General features: G+C 42.2%; 1 long non-coding RNA gene across 1 annotated transcript; it reads left to right on the top strand.

Annotated features, from left to right (window-relative positions):
• The first annotated feature begins 4,248 nt into the window (after positions 1 to 4,248).
• On the top strand, positions 4,249 to 19,088 carry LOC148117408 (uncharacterized). Its single transcript, XR_015737089.1, has 4 exons — positions 4,249 to 4,891; positions 6,098 to 7,202; positions 16,037 to 16,448; positions 18,122 to 19,088. It is a non-coding gene; the product is annotated as an uncharacterized LOC148117408 (long non-coding RNA).
• The last annotated feature ends 895 nt before the right edge of the window (positions 19,089 to 19,983 follow it).

The following is a 19,983-nucleotide window of genomic DNA, read 5'->3' as shown; positions in this document are numbered from 1 at the left end:
GGTTACTGTGTGCCATGTCCTGGGTCAAAGTTTTTTCACATAGTTAGATTTTGTCCTCCTGGGGCAGGAGTCAGAAGAAGAAATCGGGCCAAAACACACTGGCACCCTTCCACCTGCAGGTGTGAAACCTCGCGGTTGAAGCAATTGATAATGAAATCTGGAAAGTCCAGCCAGCTCCTCAGATCTCCCTGCTTGGAATGCTGTAGGGTGCAATTCCATAAGCAATGTCGTTTCTGTGGAGCTATATAGTAGAAAGCATACCACGTGTTTCTTTTTGTGGATCGCTCCCCTTCTTCTGCATTGTATTTTATGTGCCAGGCCCATCCTCGTAGCCTCTCGGGGCCTTAGAGTGTAAATCCTCACCATCATTGACTAGCATTCAGCCATGGGCTCAGGACACGGTGACCATGTCCCAGCATTCTACAGTAAACGTACAGAGGGGGAGAGGGTCTTTCCAGTGGTTTTATTGTCATCATGAGCATTTTCGTACCTTCATCATGGAGAACACTGGCGGTTCTGTGACTGGTGCACAGCACCAGCTTTACAAACAGTGACAAACTGGGCTGTTGTCACGGGGAGGGGGTGTTGTTATCAGAGACAGGATCTCAGATTGTCCCAGCCTGTTTTCTGTCGCAAGTGTCCTTTCCACTAGCAACACAGAAACCCTTTTGCATCAGGTACACCAAACATCCAAAGAATCTTCCCTTCTGAGGGTGATCAGCACTCAGGTTACTAGCAAGCTTTCACACATACTCAGACTTGTGGATCTTTTGGCTTTTCTCTTCTGTGCAAGGCCTGGTACAAACTGAACTCCTTTAAGCTGCATAGGTTCTGGTTCCCATTTTGTGACTGCTGCTCTAATTTAAATCGCAGTCCTGCGTGTAGACACAATATTACCTTCAGGGCCTCGTTGCTTGAATTTGGACCTGCTGAGAACTGTATTGTGTTAACAGGAGAAAATCTTGGTACTAATATAGTCAGATGTAACAAAAATGTCCTTCATGGCTAGGGCTTTTCTCTAGAGATACCTGTATGAAGAAATAGTATCTGGACTAAAAGTGGGGTCCACAGAAGGAAATAGAGACCCTGAGGCAGGCAGGACAGGTGAATGATAAACACATTCAGTTTGATGGGGGATGACTCTCTGCATTCACCACTACCCCCTGCAAAAGCAGCCTTTTGGCCAGGGTTGAGAACAGCAGAAATCCGTGGGTGTGTGGAGCATTGCTGGCACAGCTCCTCTGACCTGAGAAGTGAACTTCTGAGATTCAGCTGGCTCTATCAGGTACCACTTGGTGATGTGTCGGGGAGGGGCAGGTGAGAGCCTTGGTCTCTGCAGCCCACATGGTCTGGTATGTGAAGACAGGAAGGTTGGAAATCCTTTCCTGTAGTTGTTCCCGAGGTACTCAGGGTCCCAACAGATGGCTTCTTGTCCTGAGTGTCTAGCGTGAGTGAGGAACACCATTTCCTTATTACTCCTGATCTCACACTGGAATTTCACTGGCTCTAGCAGCGGTGATTCAAGAAGTCTCAGAGATGGGCTCTGATCCTCAGCTTGATTTCCTACAAAGATTATCTCCTGTTTCTGGGAAAATAAGGGCTTCTTCTTTTGAGTCCTGACTCTCCTTATTATCGATATCTATACATAGATAGTTAATAGATAATAGATAGATAGATAGATAGATAGATAGATAGATAGATATAGATGGATGGAAAGATAGATAGATATAAATGGATGGATAGATGGATGGATGGATGGATAGATAGAGAGATAGAGAGATAGAGAGATAGAGAGATAGATAGATATAGATGGATACCTAGCTAGCTAGATAAATGATAGATAGATAGATAGATAGATAGATAGATAGATAGATAGATAGACTTTCTTCTCTGAGAAGGAAGTCAAAGCACAATTGTATTAGCATCTGGGAGGAAAACCACAGGACATGCAGTAAGACAGCTAACTGTCAGATGGGAGACACTAGAGACCAGGATAGGGGTAAACAAAGGATACCACCTGTATGCTCCACACAGGGGACTTGAGGCTGGCAGGACAGAGAGAGGATAGGCACTTGAGGGTACAAGGAGCTCAAGAAAAGTGGTCAGTGTCTTTCCTTGGTAAAATTGAATATGGTTTTTTGGTCTCTTTCTTCAAACATCCTAGAGCCCAGAAATGCCAGGAGGGTCTAATGGAATGGCTCTTGCTCTGCCATGAACTGAATCTAGGCATAGCAACCAGGGAGTCCAGATCTTCCTCCTCACTTTCCCCTCAAGGACGGCCTTCTCAAGGAAACCACACTGACTGAAACTACAAAGTACCTGGACACCAGGAGCAAGAACTGGACTGAGCAGATCATACCCTGACCTTGGGGTCCTCCACATCCTTCACCCTTATCACCTCCAAGACAAGGAGCTCAGTGGTATCACAGTAGCACACACACATCCTGCTGTACAGAAGCCTTTCCTAAATCGTCTATCGGAAGTATCCTGTAATAAAGTACTTCTTTCAAACTCTCCCTCTGTGCTCAGACTGGGGAATGTTACTGAAATAAAGAAACACAACAGCGACCACAAAGGTGAACAAATTCCAGAGAAGACTCATGCTTCCTGAGCCTCCCCACCAGCTCTGTGCCAAGGGGACAATGATGGCAGATTGTGAATTCAAGTTCCCACCCACGGACTGAGGTATGGTTAACCATGTACATCAGAGTTAAAATGTGTGATTAAGGTACTGCTATATTTGTCTGGTGTGTTTCTAGACTGGATTTGGTTCTGACACATCTTATTTTCCAAAGGACTGGCCTACCTGAGAGAACACTGTTTGTGTGTGCCTTTGTGCAACACTGAGATTACAGGCTGTTTCTGACCATATGGGGTATGTCTTGGATTTGAAACTTACCCAGGACTGTGTTCAGTTCCTCTCATTTGGGAGAGACTGGTCCCCAGCCATGTTGTGGTAGCCTGTGAGTCTCAGGTCATCTATAAAATTCTGGATCAGTAAGGACCCCAGGATGGAAAGTTCCTGAGTAATAAAAGGGCACTAGCAACATTAACACCACGAGTAAATGCTGAGTACAACCCACAAGGTAAAATTTCCCTGTGAAATAGCAAAGTATTTCATGAGTGGCCAGGATATTCAGAAGGTTGAGATTCAATGAGGGAGAAGTTGTGCCCTCAGGTGGTGTGAAGGAGCATGGTCATCATAGAGTACTGCGGTTCTTGGTCCCATGTGGGTAGACCTTTTTGAAAAGGATTAGGAAGTGTAGCATTGATGAAGAATGGTTTGCTCTGGATCAAGTGTTGTGATATTTCATTTACGTTTTAATAAATAAAGCGTTCCTGAAGTTCAGAGTGCAGAACTAAGCAACTAAGCTCAGGGAGTATTTGCACACACCTTTAGTCCCAGGACTTGGGAGACAGACACAGGAGGATCTCTTAGACCAAGGCCCCAATGGACTACAGTAGATGGAATCTGTCAAAAAGAAAACAGTGCTCACAGAAAGGTGATCCCTGCCTTGGAATCCCACGCCTTTAATCCCAGCACTAGGTAGTGGAATGACTGGGTGGAGACAGGAATATGAGGCAGAAAGTGACCAGAGCTAGGTCAGTCTGAGGTTTGGTGGACACAGTTACAGGCTGAGGTTGCAGTCTGAGGACAGAATTGCCATTTTGGTCTGAGCATTGGTAGAGATTCTTCTCTGATCTTCAGCATTAAATCCTGTCATCTGACCGCAGATTTTATTCATTAAGACCAACTAGAATCCATGCTACAGTCCAGTATTAAGGTTTTAAAAGACTCCTATGTTGGTCATGGAGCTCATTGCCTCCTGCTTGTGGTTGGAGATGTGAACCCTCAGCCATTCTCACGGCCATTCCTTTGCCCTGCTGTCAGGACCTCTGACTCTCTGGAACTTCAAGGCCAATGAAACTATCAAAGTTGCCTTGGTTCTGGTGTCTTGCTGCAGCATTAGGAAAGAAAGTAATGTAGATTCTGGTGCCAAGAAGTTGGCTGTTGCTGTATAAGCCCTGACCATATGTTTCTTCAGGAGAATGTGGACACCTTTAGGATTTTGTACAGGAAAATCTGTTGAATGCTGTAGGTTGAGAATTATGGACCTTCCTTGCAGGAGTTGTAAGACAGTGGTACTCAGGGCTGTGACAATGTTGGAGGCCCAGTTCAAGTGAGACAGTGGCAAGTCTTGGGGTACATTAGCTACTTTCTCTCTTCCTCTTAGGTTCTCACCTGGAGTAAGTTAAAAGCAGTGGATGCATTTCCGTGGTGGAGAAGGTTTCACGACACTCAAATACTGAGTCTGTCATGTTATCTCTATTGTCTCCTTGGAGGTGTGCAAAGAAAAGGAGCAAGAGGGACAAAACTCAATACAGTTTGTGCAGTCTGAGGAGAAAGGGACAATGGGGCAATAATGTTGGAGCCAAGGCTTGTGATGAAAGCCATAGAGTTATTCAAGAGTTGCCTGATCCACTGAAGAATAAAGGGAAGCATGCATCCAGGGCAAAACCCCACACAGCCGGGATCCCAAAAGGTGAAAAGTAAAGAGGCCTAAAACTCTTGGATCAAAAAGCAGCAAGCAATCAAAGATTCTCAAATATACTCAAGTGGTTGAGTGTTCCCCAAATTTTATGGCTAAGCTGTGCAGTGTTGTCTGTGTGATGCTGGATTTGATTCATGAATTATATACTAGAAAAGGGGAAGTATTTTATAACTTGCATATTTATAGCAAGGCTCTGAAGCCAGGCTCATGTCAGGGAGTCCCTGCTGAGAGGCCTTGGGAAGACTCTGTGTGATGTACTGAAGTGAAGCCTGGAATGCACCCCAAGATCTTGAATATGACAGATACAGGACAAACCAACAAGAAGTGAGAACAGACAGGTAATGTGGGATTCCCCTCCTAAACTGTAAATACTACTGGTTAATGAATAAAGAAACTGACTTAGGTCTGCCCTGGGAATAGAGGTAGGCAGGGAAAGCTAGGTTGAGTGCTGAAAGAAACTTTGCAGAATCAGAGAGATTCCATGGATCTGCTGCCTGAGACAGACGCTGGAAAATTTAGCTGGTAAACAACAGCCATGTGGCAATATACAGAATAATAGAGGTGGCTTAGTTTAGGATATGAGTTTAGCCAGAAATATGCTTAAGCTATTCGCCAAACAGAATTGCAAACAGTACAGCTACTGTGTGATTATTTCGGTTTTGGGCAGCCAGAACAAACAAGCAAACCCCTACAACAGATTGGGGCCAATGTGGCAAACTAAAATCCATGTGAAAACCTGAGAGAGTTTAATTCTAAAAACAAAAATAAAATTTTTAACACAAATTTTGCTGTTTACTGGTGGCATGCAGCAGCTCCTATAAGAGAGGTTTTCCTGACTCAGCTGTAGCAGGAAAAAAGTCATGCTATTTTAAGATGGCGACTTTCTGGGCCATGATAACAGCACAAACTCTGACTCTTTCAATCAGGCTACAAAACATTTGAATTGGACTTGTGAGCAGACTGCTGCAGCTTGCTTAATGGCAGCATGGACTGGCTGTGTGAGAATAGGGCAATGTACATGGTTCTCAGAGGCAGCAAACAGCTTTGCCATGCTGGACAGGGTGAAGCAATCAGGAAGTACCATATATACTGTAGCAATGCTGCAGCTTAAGTTTCAAGAAGCACTTAGCAGTTTAAAAAAGGACTCCTGGAGAATAACGAATTACAGTATGCAATAAAGGCAAAGCCAGATGAGTCATAATGTTGGATAAATGTACGTAGGCTTTGATGAGAGAAGAAAAAGAGTATAGAGAGTCATAAAGTTAATGCTTTTTTTAAATTGGTAAAGTCTTTAAAGAGACAGAAAACAGATAATCATACATTAAAAGAAATAAAGAAAAATAAGTCATGTAAAAATGGAAAATTCACAGGGAGCTTCAATTATGTATAATATTGTGTTATTTTTGAATATTTTGATTGTGAATGAGCTAAGTACAGAGAGACATTTCACTGTATGGGCTGCTAAGTGAAACCAGCATGTACATTATAAACTATCATTACTTCCAAATTTGGGTCTAAGGATATGTTGCCTCTTGTTTCCACAGAGGATGAGAACCTGTGGATTGCTTCCAGACTGGTGTGGTTTGATGGACCCTGACCACCTGAGTGGTTGCTATGAACACATCCCTGAGAAACTTACTTTGCCCAATAAACAGCATGAAGTAGTTTGGTGAAAAACCATGCCCATGTTCCTAAATATTGTTTGTAAATGTTTCTTTTACATTTAAATGGGGATATGCCCAAAACTCAAGTTCAAATGAGTTAAAGATCTCAATATAAATCTGACCACACTGAACCTGATAGAAGTAAAAGTGGGAAGTTGCCTGCAGTACATGGGCACAGGAGACCACTTCCTACGTATAACCGCAGTAGCACAGACAATAAGAGCAACAATGAATAAATGGGACCTCCTGGAAATGAGAAGCTTCTGTAAAGCAAAGGACACAGTCCATTAAGACAAAAAGGCAACCTACTGAATGGGAGAAGATCTTAACCAACCCCACATCAGACAAAGGTGTGATCTTCAAAAAATATAAAGAACTCAGGAAACTAGACATTAAAGTCCTAAATAACCCCATTAAAAATTGGGTACTGAACTGAATAGAGAATTCTCAGCAGAGGACTTTCAAATGGCCACAAGAAACTTAAGGACATGTTCAACTTCCTTAGCTATCAGGGAATTTCAAATCAAAACAACTGTGAGATACCATCTTACACCTGTCAGAATGGTTAAAATCAAAAACATCAGTGATAACCTATGCTGGAGAGGATGGGGAGTAAGGGGAACACTCATTCATTGCTGGTGGAAATGCAAACTTGTATAACCACTTTGGAAATCAGTGTGGCAGTTTCTCAGAAAACTTGGAGTCAAACGACCTCAGGATCCAGCAGTACCCAAGAACTGTCCACTCATACTACAAACGCATTTACTCAACTATGATCTTAGCAGCATTATTTGTAATAGCCAGAACTTGGAAACAACCTAGATGACTCTCAATGGAAGAATAGATAAAGAAAGTGTGGCACATCTACACATTAAAGTACAACTCGGCAGTAATAAATAATGACATCTTGAGTTTTGCATGAAATGGATGGAAATAGAAAACACTATCCTTACTGAAATAACGCAGATGCAAAAAGATGATTATGGTATGTACTCACTTATTGGTGGATTCTAGCCATAAACAAAGGACATTGAACCTGTATTTTGTGACCCTCGAGACGCTAAGTAATAAGGTGAACCCAAAGAAAATATATACAGATCTTCCTGGAAATAAGAAGGAGATAAGGTCGCCAGGCAAAAGTTGGGAGCATAGGGCTGGGGTGGGGGGAAGGGGAGAGAGGGAGAGAGAAGGAAGAATGGGAGGATTGGATGGAGCTGGGGGAGTTCTTATATTGTTCATGATTGTTTAAGTTAACTTGGATTTTTTTTGTTTATCTATATGTTTTTGAGTATTGTTCTTTTAAGTTCTGTAAGGAATTATGTTGAGATTATAATGGAGATGACATTGAATCTGTAGGGGTTTTTTTTATTTTTGCTAAGATGGCCATAATCATGGAAGATTTTTCCAACTTCTGGAATCTTCTCCAGCATATTTCATCAATGATTTGAAGTTCTTGTCATACAGGTCTTTCACTTGCTTGGTTAGAGTTACCCCAAAATATTTAATGTTATTTCTGACTATTGCAAAGAGTCTTTTTTCACTGACTTCTTTCTCAGGCCATTTATCTTTGTATATAGGAAGGCTACTGATTTTTTTGAGTTAATCAAGTATCCAACCACATCACTAAGGGTGTTAAGCAGCTGTAGGAGGTACCTTCTGGAATTTTGGGAAAAGATTGTATTGAATATTTTATCATCTGCAAATAGGCATGTGCTGAATTCTTCCTGTCTAGTTGTGTCTGTTTAGTTGTCTTATTGGTCTAGCTAGAACTTCAAACAGTATATTGAATAGATATAGACAGAGTACACAGATTTGTCTTGTTCCTGATTTTAGTGGAGTTGTTTTAAGTTTCTTTCCATTTAATTGGATATTGTCTGTTGGCTAGCTGTATATTGTTTTTATCATAGTTAGGGATATCACTTATATCCCTGTTCTCTTCAAGACTTTTATCATGATGGTGTGTTTGTAGCACAAATAATAAAAACCCAGAGCAGATATTGGGGCTCAACCTGAACACCAGAAAAGCAAAGCAGCCAAACCACTAATGAAGTCTTACAACTACCATGGCTGAGCAAGTACAGCCTGAACAGACTAAGCCTTTATGTCCTCTCAGTTTATATTTCCTCTATTGATTGGTCTAAAGACATGTGACTCCCTCGTACTGGGATTTAGGTGTAGGCTGTCACCACCTGGATTGGTTTCTGCATTGACCTTTTGTAAACCAGGGTAGCCTTGAACTCACAGGGATTCTTCTGCCAATGTCTTCTTTTTGTAAGCACTTATTTTTGTACTATTTCTCTGCATCTATATTCATAAAGAAGATTGGTCTGTAATTCTCTTTTTGTTCAGTCTTTGTGTGGTTTGGGTATAACAGTGACAATGACCTCATAAAATAAATATGGAGCTATCCCTTTTGTTTCATTTTTGGAATAATTTGAGGAGTATTGGTTTTTGCGTTCCTTTAATAACCTCGAAGTCTTCTGCGCTGAAACCATCTGACCCTGGCACTTTTTAGTTGGTAGATTTTTAAATGCTGCTTCTATTCCTTGAGGTTTATAGGTCTATTTAAATTACTTATCTGAGGTTGGTTTAAAGTTGGTGAGAGGTTTACACAGAGAAAATTGTCTATTTCTTTCAGATTTTCCAATTTTGTGTAGTACAATTTTTGAAGAATGACTTGATGGCTCTTTGAATTTCCTCAGTTTCTGTCGTTATGACTATTTTCATTTTTGATGTTGTTAACGTGGATATCTCCATGTGTTTTAGTTAGTACTTGTCTAAACACTACTTAGTTAGTGTTTGTCTTTCTTGTTGATTTTTCAAAGAACCAACTTTTGTTTAATTGATTCTTTGCATTGCCTTCATTGTTTCTATTCTGTTTATTTCAGCCCTGATTTTGATTATTTCCTCTGTCTGCTCCTCTTGAGTGTGGCTACTTCTTTTGTTCTAGAACTTTCATGTGTACTATGAAGTCACTGGTATGAGAATTCTCTCATTTCTTTATGCAGGCACTTAGTGCTATGAATGTTCCTCTTAGCACCATATTTATTGTGTCCCATGAATTTGGGTAAGTTGTACTTTCATTTACATTGAATTCTAGGAAGTCTTTCATTTCTTTCATATTTCTTCATTGACTGGGTTGTATGTCAGTAGAGAGCTGTTCAGTTTCCCTGAGTTCGCAGGCTTTCTATTGTTTCTGTTGTTGTTGAAAGCCAGCTTTAATCCATGGTTGTCTGATGCGTTACAGAGGTAATTTCAGATGTCTTGTATCTGTTGAGACTTGCTTTGTGAGTGAGTATGTGATTGATTATGGAGAAGGCTCAATGAGGTGCTGAGAAAAAGGAATATACTTTTATGTGCAGGTGAAATGTTCTGTAGATATCCAGTAGGTCCATTTTACTAATACCATTTGTTAGTTCAATTATATCTCTCTTTAGTTCTGTGTGAATGACCTGTCTGTTGGTGAGAGTGGAGTGTTGAAGTTTCACATTATTGTATGTGTGATTTAAGCTTTAGTGATGTTTCTTTTACACATGTGGGTGCCCTTCATTTGGGGCATATGTGTTCAGAACTGAAATATCATCCGGGTTGATTTTTCCTTTAAGGTATATGAAATGTCCTTCTCCATCTCTTTTGATTAATGTTTCTTTGACGTGTATTTTGTGAGATTTTAGAATAGGTATGCCCACTTGCATGTTAGGCGCTTTTGATTGGAAAAGCTTTTCCCAACCCTTTATTCTGAGACAATACCTACTTTTGATGTTGAGGTGGGTTTCTGGTATGCAGTAGAATGATGTGTCCTTGTGTTGCATCCATGGCCTCTAACGGGGTGGAAGGCTTCTGCCAGAGGTACAGGCCACGATATGTCTCCTCTTTCCTCCTTAAGGAGAAAAGACTACTTCGCTTGTTCAGGTTTCAGTTTCCTCCCATTTACCAACTTGCCATCTTCTGTTAAACTATGAAAAATTCCCAGAGAGGAACTCAGTTGCTCCATTCTTTCCTTAGAGAGGGTCTTCTGAGCATCTTTTCTCTGGAATCAGGAAATGCAGGGGGGACTGAGGGTCTTAGCATTCCCTGGGGAGCTTCATCAAAGTCTGTTATTATGGTCATGGTAAAATTATCACAGACATTTGCTCAGTGGGCGCTTAGAAAAATTGTGTCCCAGCCTTTCACGTCTGTGATCAATTTCACCCATGTTCATGTATACAGAATGCATTTTAATTAATTATCAGGATGTTACTTGGGAAGTTGTCAAACTAGGTTTGCTTTCATGAGCCTGGGAGGGGCACAATCGTTAATTACTGCATCTCTGTTTCTGTATCCACCTTCTAGGCAGTTGACAATTGTCTTTAATAACAACGTCACCTTTCTAAGACTGCAGGCAATGGTCAGGCTTCCTCATTTGGTCTTGGACCTCATTTGGTCATTTCCGTTCCCTGTTTTCTGAGACGTGGTGTGTGCTCTTGGTCAAATCAGAAAGCAGGGCCTGAGGCAGGAGGTTTGGCCAGCCAGTCAGTCACCTTTGTCAGTAGAAAAACTTTGTCCTGCAGCTGCCTAGATTGCACCTGGAGTTACTGCTGTTCCAACCATCTGTCACAGGCCTGCAGGCACAAGGTCTTCCTGTCTAAATGTGGCGACTTCAGTGAACATCTTTCCCCCAGATTTTCCAAAGTCTCCAGAACAGGGCAGATCAGGGTGAGAAATTTGCTTCTCACCTCCACCTCTCAACTCAGAATATTGTCCCTTGGTCTGAATGAACGTGGCAAAAGCAAAAGTCCTTACCCAAGGTCTAACAAGAGAGGTGCCCGAGTGAAGAAGACATGTTTGGGAAGGAGAGAAGCTGTCAACTGAATCTGTGAGAGCTTTAGTAACAGGAAATCTGACCAGTTAGTTCTTTTGAGTATGGTCTCATCCAGGGTTATTTGCATTATCTGCTCATGACTCAGTCACTGGGACAAGGGCTCCTACAGAGTTTGCCTTCAAGATTGGGTTTGGATGACTTGTAGTTCATAGCTGAGGGAAGCTACTCTTAATTCTCAAAGTGGAAAGCAGGGCCATAAATCTGAGCTGTTCACTGCCAACAGTGAAGATAAAACATATTCATAGAAAGTGAACATATGAGGGAAACATGACTCAGAATGTAGAAAATATACATTACAATAAACAAATACACACAACTGAAGCCATCAGGATTCTGATGTCCAATTCATTTATAAAGGAAAGTTCAATAAGAAGATAATAAAAAGAGGCTACTCCCTAACTCTACCACTGAGGTTGATGGAGAAGTCACTCCATAGAGAAACACAACTCTCACCTCCCAACCGACAGGATCTAGTTCATTCTACATCCAAATATGAGTGATTTTAGCCTTTGATATTAAATTCGCGTTACCGTTAATTCCAAGTTCCGAAGTGGTCGCTAGCTTATCATGTTTTTATAATGTCAGTACAAAGAATAGACAAGGTCCAAGCCATTATAAAATACCTTGGAAGAAATAAGTCCACAGATTGCAAAAAAGTTGGGAATTCTGTGCTATGGGCCTGAAATGCCATGTAGTAACACTGGTAGAATCTAAATTTTTGTCATCCATTGTTTTGTTAATACATTTCCAAGTCACCGGCCAGTCACAGGATGTGAGGTCAGGCACAGGGCTGGTCTGTGAATGTCTACCATGGGGGACTAAGATATCCCAAGATGAAATGTGCTCTGAGCTGCAGTGTCCCAAGCTCTCCACTATTACAGAAATTCTAATCAGTAGGTCGGCTTGCAGAAGGTTCAGAGTAAGCTGCTGTCCTTCCAGGAAATTTTGTTGTCAGTAGGGAACTGATCCTGAGAAATTTTACACTCCATAATAATATTCATATTTATCTTCTTTATTTTGCTTTTTTGAGACTGGGTTTTTCTGTGTACCTTTGGAGCCTATTCTGAAACTCTCTTTGTAGATCAGGCTAGCCTCATACTCACAGAGATCCATCCAAGTGCGGGATTAAATGTCTGGTCCACCACAAACCAGCTACATTCAGAACTATTAATTCTCCAGGTGGCAAACAGGCCCCCATCCAGTGCCTATATAAATGACTGACCTGAGAGCAACGTGGATTGTCTGGTGGTGGTGTGGATGCAAGTGTACTTAGGCAAACACTGAGGGATGCTGGGAAAAGAAGCCTCGGGTCTCCAAGATGATACACAAGTGAAGCTGTTGGTCGCAAAGCCTTTACTGTAAATGACAACCTCGGCTTGATGGTAGGGACCCACATGCTATTAAGAAATGAAACCATTACCTAGTGCTTTATTCTGAGTTGAACATGTGCACCATGAGAAGCCCAAGGCATGAATAAGGGCATACACACAGACACGTAGACACACAGGTTGACAAATATTTAAATAACTAAATAAATGTAGTATATTTGGAGGGATGTAGGAGAAACTTTATTTCACTTTGCAGAATCTGAGAAGATTGGGAAATCAAATAAAAAAAAGTTTAGGAGATTAAACAGCTTGAAAGGATACAGGTATATTCTATTTGTTCCAGTGGAAAAGCATCTGTCTTCCCACAGAGATGGCTACATAATCGTCTCTGTTCTGATGGATGTGCTCATTTCCAGGGGTATTGTAGTTATGAAATAGGTTTGTTTCAGAAATCGAGGTCCAATTTCATATTATGTTCCCAACTTAACATTTTTAATTTTGCATTGTAGATTTTGCTTCGTGGATCAACATCCCACTCATATCACTGTCCCTTCCAGTCTCCCCACTATTCTTACTAAATCCCCCTACCAGGAAGAAAAAGAAAACAAAATTTACAAGAAAAGAATCAAGAAAGAAAGGAAAAGAATATCTAATCATGGAAGCTGTAGTGACTCAGGGAGGCAAACGGTAAAACATTTAGTCCATATACACTTGTGAGTGTACGGCAATGAGTCATTGGTCTGGTCCCAGGGCTCTGGTTTTTGCTACACCATAGACAGCAGCTCTCCCTAGAGATCCTCTTGAATATCCTGTTGTTGTCCTTGTCATGAAGGTCCTGTAACTTTGGGTGTGCAGGGCTGGTTCCTTCACCTGCTCCAGCACATCACAGAGGGTATGGATGATGGGATGAGCCAATACTTAGCCATGTTTTGGGGTCTGGGTGGTTGCTGGGTTGGTCAGACTACTAGATCTCCCTCATCCTCAAAACAAGGGAGAGCTTTCCAGCAATACCCCAGCTAGCTCACCTTATGCAGTGAGCAGCAAGGTTTGAGGTTGTTTCTCCTCTTCTTCTGTGCTCCTGCCCAGCTCACCCAAACCTATACCACCAGGACCAGCACGCTCAAACCAATTCCACCAGGGCCGGCTCTACTGTGTTGCTAAGACGATGTGTAAGGTCCTCTCTGCAGGCTGCTGCAGCTGGTGAGAGGCAGGCTTAGCTCCAGCCCTTTTGGTCTTCTGACCACATGGATATCTCCACAACCTTCCACAGACCTGGAGGTGTGCTGAGGGGGCTCCTGTCCCTTGCCCATGACACTGTATTTTAGATGAAAGGCCAGGTTGGATCACTCACCATTACATTCTCAGTTTGCTCACCTGTCTCCCCAGCAACACTGTCAGCTCTACTGTTTTGCCCAGGAGGGGGCAGGGTCCACTCTCCCTAATGCTGCATCTCTTGAGGGGCCAGGTCATCTCTGGTTTGCTGCTGATAGAAGGTGTGTGGGGTCATTTTGATGAAATCTTGTTTGTGCTTCTTATTGGCTACATTTATATCTTATTTAACCCATTTCTAGTAATATATGTATTGCTATTTGGCTGCTTGCCAGGTAATGTTTCTAATGTCTGTCCCAGTGTGGTTACATGATTTCTCTCTGATTCTGCCTCCTGGCTTCCAGAATTCAGTTTAGTTTTCACCACCTACCTAAGTGCTGCCCTACCAATAGGTCAAGCCAGTTTCTTTAGTAACCAATGGTATTCACATCATACAGAGAGGAATCCCACACTGCTTCTGTGCAAAACCTCCTACAAACTGAACTTTGTTAAGCTGCATAGGTTCTGGTTCCCAATTTTGTGATTGCTGATTTAACTATTATCAATTTAATTTCCAGTCTCTGTGTACACACAGTTTTCACTTCAGGGCCTTGTTGCTTGACTTTTACCTGCTGTGTAAGGTATTGTGTTACCAGGAGAAAATATTGGCACTAATATAGTCAGATGGGATAATAATGTGCTTCATGGCTACGTTTTCCTTTTATAGATATCTGTGCAAAGCAATAGTATCGGGACTTTAGGGACGATCCACAGAGGGTGATAGAGATCTTGAGGGAGAATTGGTGGGGAAATGATAAACACATGAGACCTGAAGGCAGATAGGTGTCTTATGGGGTGAAAGGGTGTAAGGCTGCAGGAGGGAGACAGTAGAGCCAGTAAGGATAAGAGGAGTCCAGAGAAACTACAAAGACAATCTACGTGATAAAGAGTCATAATTTATTCTGATGCTTTACTCGGTAATTTAAAAAGTAAACACAAACACCAAATGGAGAGAAACAGTTTCTCGGCCAGAGCTAACAACTCTGTAGTTAGCTCTACAGAATGGCTCTACAATCTCCCAACATCCATCAACTACAATAGCTTTTCTGTAAAGACACTGGCCTTTTGAGCCTCCTCCCTCCACGCAGTTGCTGGAAAACTGACTGGCTTGATCTTGTGTAGGTCTTGTCACAGTTGTTGTGAACTCATGGGTTCTGTGGCCAAATGTCATGTGCCGAAGACACCATTCCCCAGCATTAGTCCCCATCCTCCTCTTCTTACATTCTTTCTGCCACGACTAATGTGATGTTCCGTGAGCTTTGGGTGTATGTCTCAGTTAGGGCTGCCATCCCAAGGGCCGTTTATTTTTGACAGTTTGACCAGGGATGATTCCCTGCATTCACCACTACCCGCTGCAAAAGCAGCCTTTTGGCCAGGGTTGAGAACAGCAGAAATCCGTGGGTGTGTCGAGCATTGCTGGCAACACTCTTCTGACCTGAAAAGTGAACTTCTGAGATTCAGCTGGCTCTATCAGGTATCATTTGGTGATGTATCGGGGAGGAGCAGGGGAGAGCCTTGGTCTCTGCAGCCCACATGGTCTGACATGTGAAGACAGGAAGGTTGGATATCCTTTCCTGTAGTTGTTCCCGAGGTACTCAGTGTCCTACCAGATGGCTTCTTGTCGTGAGGGTCTAGCATGAATGACGAACACCATTTTTTTATTATTCCTGATCTCACACTGGAATTTCACTGGCTCAAGTAGAGCTGATTCAAGAAGTCTCAGAGCTGTGCTCTGATTCTCAGCTGGATTTCCTACAAAGATTATCTCCTGTTTCTGGGAAAATAAGGGCATTCTTCCTCAAGTCCTTACTTTCCTTAATATCTATATCTATATAGGCGTAAACATATATGGGTGGATGGATGGATAGATAGATATTCAAAAGGAAGCCAAAGGACAATTGCATTAGAATCTGGGAGGAACACCACAAGACATGCATTATAGACAGCTAACTGTCAGTTGAAGGGTGTGAGAGACCAGGATAGGGTTAAACAAACCATACTACCTGTATGACCCACACAGTGGCCTTGTTGCATGCAGGACAGAGAGCAGGGCTAGGCACCTGAGGGTAAAGGATCTCAAAAAAAGTGGTCAATGTGTTTCCTTGTTAAATTTGAAAGTGATTTTTGTTCCTCTTTCTTAAAAATTCTTAGAACACCCAGAAATGCCAGGAGGGTCTAATAGAGTGGCTCGTGCTCTGCCATGAACTTAGTCTGGGCATAGCAACCAGAGGGTCCAGATCTTCTTCTTCACTTTCCCCCCAGGGACGGCCTTCTCAAGGAAACCACACTGACTTTAACTACAAAGCACCTGGACACCAGGAGCAAGAACTGGACTGAGCAGATCATCCCCTGACATTGGGGTCCTCCGTGTCCTTAAACCTTATCAACTCCAAGGCAAGGAGCTCAATGGTATCACAGTAGCACACACACATATCCTGCTATACAGAAGACTTTCCTAAATCGACAACGGAAAGCATCCTGTAATAAAGTACTTCTTTAAACTCTCCCACTGTGCTGAGACTGAGGAATGTTATTGAATTAAAGAAACACAACAGCGACCACATAGGTGAACAAATCCCAGAGAGGACTCATGCTTCCTGAGACTCCCCACCCCTCTGTGCCAAGGGAACAATCATGGCAGAGTGTGAACTCAAGTTCCCACATACGGACTAAGGTATGGTTAACCATGTACATCAGGGTTAAAATGTGTGTTTGAGGTACTGCTATATTGGTCCAGTATGTTTATAGGCTGAAATTGTTTCTGACACATCTTATTTTCCAAAGGACTGCCTACGTGAGAGAACAATGTTTGTGTGTGCCTTTGTGCAACACTGAGATTGCAGGCTGTTTCTATCCATTGATAGGTGTGTTTGGGATTTCAAACCTATCCAGGAGAGTGTTTACTTTCCCTCATTTGGAAGAGACTGTTCCCCAACCATGTTGTGGTAGCCTGTGGGTCTCAGGTCATCTATACAATTCCGGATCAGAAAGGACCCCAGGATGGGAAGTTTCTGAGTAACAGAAAAGGGCACTAGCAATATTCACACCACGAGTAAACACTTAGTACAACCCAAAAGGTAAAATTTTCCTGTGGAAAAGCAAAGTATTTCATGAGTGGCCAGGATATTCACAAGGTTGAGATTCAATGAGGGAGAAGTAGTGCCCTCAGGTGGTGTGAAGGAGCATGGCATTCATAGAGTAATGCGGTTCTTGGTCCCATGTGGGTAGACCTTTTTGAAAAGGATTAGGAAGTGTAGCATTGATGAAGGATGGTTTGCCCTGGGTCAAATATAGTGATATTTTGTTTACATTTTAATAAATAAAGCTTGCCTGAAGTTCAGAGTGCAGAACTAAGCAACTAGGCTCAGGAAGTATTTGCACACACCTTTAGTCCCAGGACTTGGGAGACAGCCACAGGAGGATCTCTTAGACCAAGGCCCCAATGGACTACAATAGATGGAACCTGTCAAAAAGAAAACAGTGCTCACAGAAAGGTGATCCCCGCCTTGGGATCCCATGCCTTTAATTTCAGCACTAGGAAGGGGAGACAGGAGTGGAATGACTGGGTGGAGAGAGGAATATAAGGCAGAAAGAGACCGGAGCTAGGTCAGTCTGAGGTTGCAGTCTGAGGACAGAATTGCCATTTTGGTCTGAACATTGGTAGAGACGGGAACTCACTAGTAGCTGGCGACAGTGCTTCTCTGATCTTCAGCATTAAATCCTGTCATCTGACCGCAGATTTTATTCATTAAGACCAACTAGAATCCATGCTACAGTCCAGTATTAAGGTTTTAAAAGTCTCCTGTGTTGGTCATGGAGCTCATTGCCTCCTGCTTGTGGTTGGAGATGTGAACCCTCAGCCATTCTCACGGCCATTCCTTTGCCCTGCCGTCAGGACCTCTGACTCTCTGAAACTTCAAGGCCAATGAAACTATCAAAGTTGCCTTGGTTCTTGTGTCTTGCTGCAGCATTAGGAAAGAAATTAATGTAGATTCTGGTGCCAAGAAGTTGGCTGTTGCTGTATAAGCCCTGACCATATGTTTCTTCAGGAGAATGTGGACACCTTTAGGATTTTGTACAGGAAAATCTGTTGAATGCTGTAGGTTGAGAATTATGGACCTTCCTTGCAGGAGTTGTAAGACAGTGGTACTCAGGGCTGTGACAATGTTGGAGGCCCAGTTTAAGTGAGACAGTGGCCAGTCTTGGGATACATTAGCTACTTTCTCTCTTCCTCTTAGGTTCTCGCCTGGAGTAAGTTAAAAGCAGTGGATGAATTTCCGTGGTGGAGAAGGTTTCAAGACACTCAAATACTGAGTCTGTCATGTTATCTCTATTGTCTCCTTGGAGGTGTGCAAAGAAAAGGAGCAAGAGGGACAAACCTCAATCCAGTATGTGCAGTCTGAGGAGAAAGGGACAATGGGGAAATAATGTTGGAGCCAAGGCTTGTGATGAAAGCCTTAGAGTTATTCAAGAGCTGCCTGATCCTCTGAAGAAGAAAGGGAAGCATGCATCCTGGGCAAAACCCCACACAGCCGCGTTCCCAAAAGGTGAAAGGTAAAGAGGCCTAAAACTCTTTGAACCAAAAGCAGCGAACAATCAAAGATTCTCAAATATACTCAAGTGGTTGAGTGTTCCCCAAATTTTATGGCTAAACCTAGCAGTGTTGTCTATGTGATGCTGAATTTGATTCATGAATCATAACCTAGGAAAGGGGACGTATTTTATAACTTGCATGTTTATAGCGAGGCTCTGAAACCAGGCTTATGTCCGGGTGTCTGTGCTGAGTGACCTTATGAAGCCTCTGTGTCATGTACTTAAGTGAAGCCTGGAATGCCCTGGAGAACACAAAATATTGAAGATGACAGATACAGGACAAATCTGCATAGACTGAAGAGGATATGGCAGATAGGTGATTTTGAATCCCCTCTGTAAACTTTGAATATGATTTGTTAATGAATAATGAAACTCTCTTGGGCCTACACAGGGAATGGAGGTAGGTGAGGAAAGCTAGGCTGAATGCTTGGAGGAAAAAGGGTGGAGTCAGAGAGAAGCCATGGATCTACTGCCTGAGAAAGATGCTGGGATCTTTAGCCATATACAGAATCATAGAGATGGGTTCATATAGAATATGAGTTTAGCCACAAATATGCTTAAGCTATTGGTCAAACAGTATTGCAGAAAATATGGTTTCTGTGTGATTATTTTAGTTCTGCGTGGCCAGAATGAACAAGCAGACCCCTACAACAGATTGGTGCCTATGTGACAAACTAAAATCACTTAAAAACCCGAGAGACCTTAATTCTAGGCACAAGAATACAAAGTTTAACACAACTTTTTGCTGTTTACAGGTAGCATGCTGCGTCTCCTTTAAGAGAAGTGTTCCTGACTCACCTGTAGCAGGAAAAAAGCCATGCCTTTTTGAAATGGTGGCTTTCTGGGCCATGCTGCCATCACAAACTCTGACTCTGTCAGGCAGGAGGTCAGGCTACAGAGCATTGGAATGGGGTTTGTGAGCAGATTGCTGCAGCTTGCTTAATGGCAGCATAGACTGGCTGTGTGCCTGAGAATGGGGCAACGTACATGCTTCTCAGAGGCAGCAAGGAGCACACCTATGCAGCACTGTGTGAAGCAAGCAAGAAGTACCATGTATACTGTAGTAATACTGCAGCTTAAGTTTCAAGAATCACTTAACATTTTAAAAAAGCGCTCCTGGACAGTGAAGAATTACAGTATGCAATAATGACAGAGCCAGATGAGTCACACTGATGGATAAATGTACATAGGCGTGGAAGAAAGAAGAAAAAGAGTATAGAGAGTCACAACATAAAGTTAATACTTTTTAAAATAGGCAATTTCTTTAAAGAGACAGAGTTTATTGATATAAATTTTGGGCCAATTTTGTTATATTGTATATATATATATATATATATATATTTCTGCTCTTGATTAAGGTATTGTGTTTATGCAGCTCACTTAAAAATGTAATGTATAATTAAGAAATATAGGTAAATAGAGAGTCATCTATAGTAGTCAAGATTGTAGTCATGTTAGATTTTCTAGATATAGAGAAATATATTTCAGTTAGAAAGGTTATTCGTTAAATCTTTCAGAGACCTTCAGAATACCACATTTAAAATGTTTTAATAACCTAGGACTTTTCATGACCGTGAGACACATTTGCTCCTGGCAGCACCAAGCTGCTTCAAGAG

Source organism: Myodes glareolus, chromosome X, assembly GCF_982192425.1.
Source record: "Myodes glareolus chromosome X, mMyoGla1.1, whole genome shotgun sequence".
Taxonomy (NCBI): domain Eukaryota; kingdom Metazoa; phylum Chordata; class Mammalia; order Rodentia; family Cricetidae; genus Myodes; species Myodes glareolus.
Note: the sequence above shows the minus strand (reverse complement) of the source record. Positions and strands in the feature narration are given on the sequence as shown.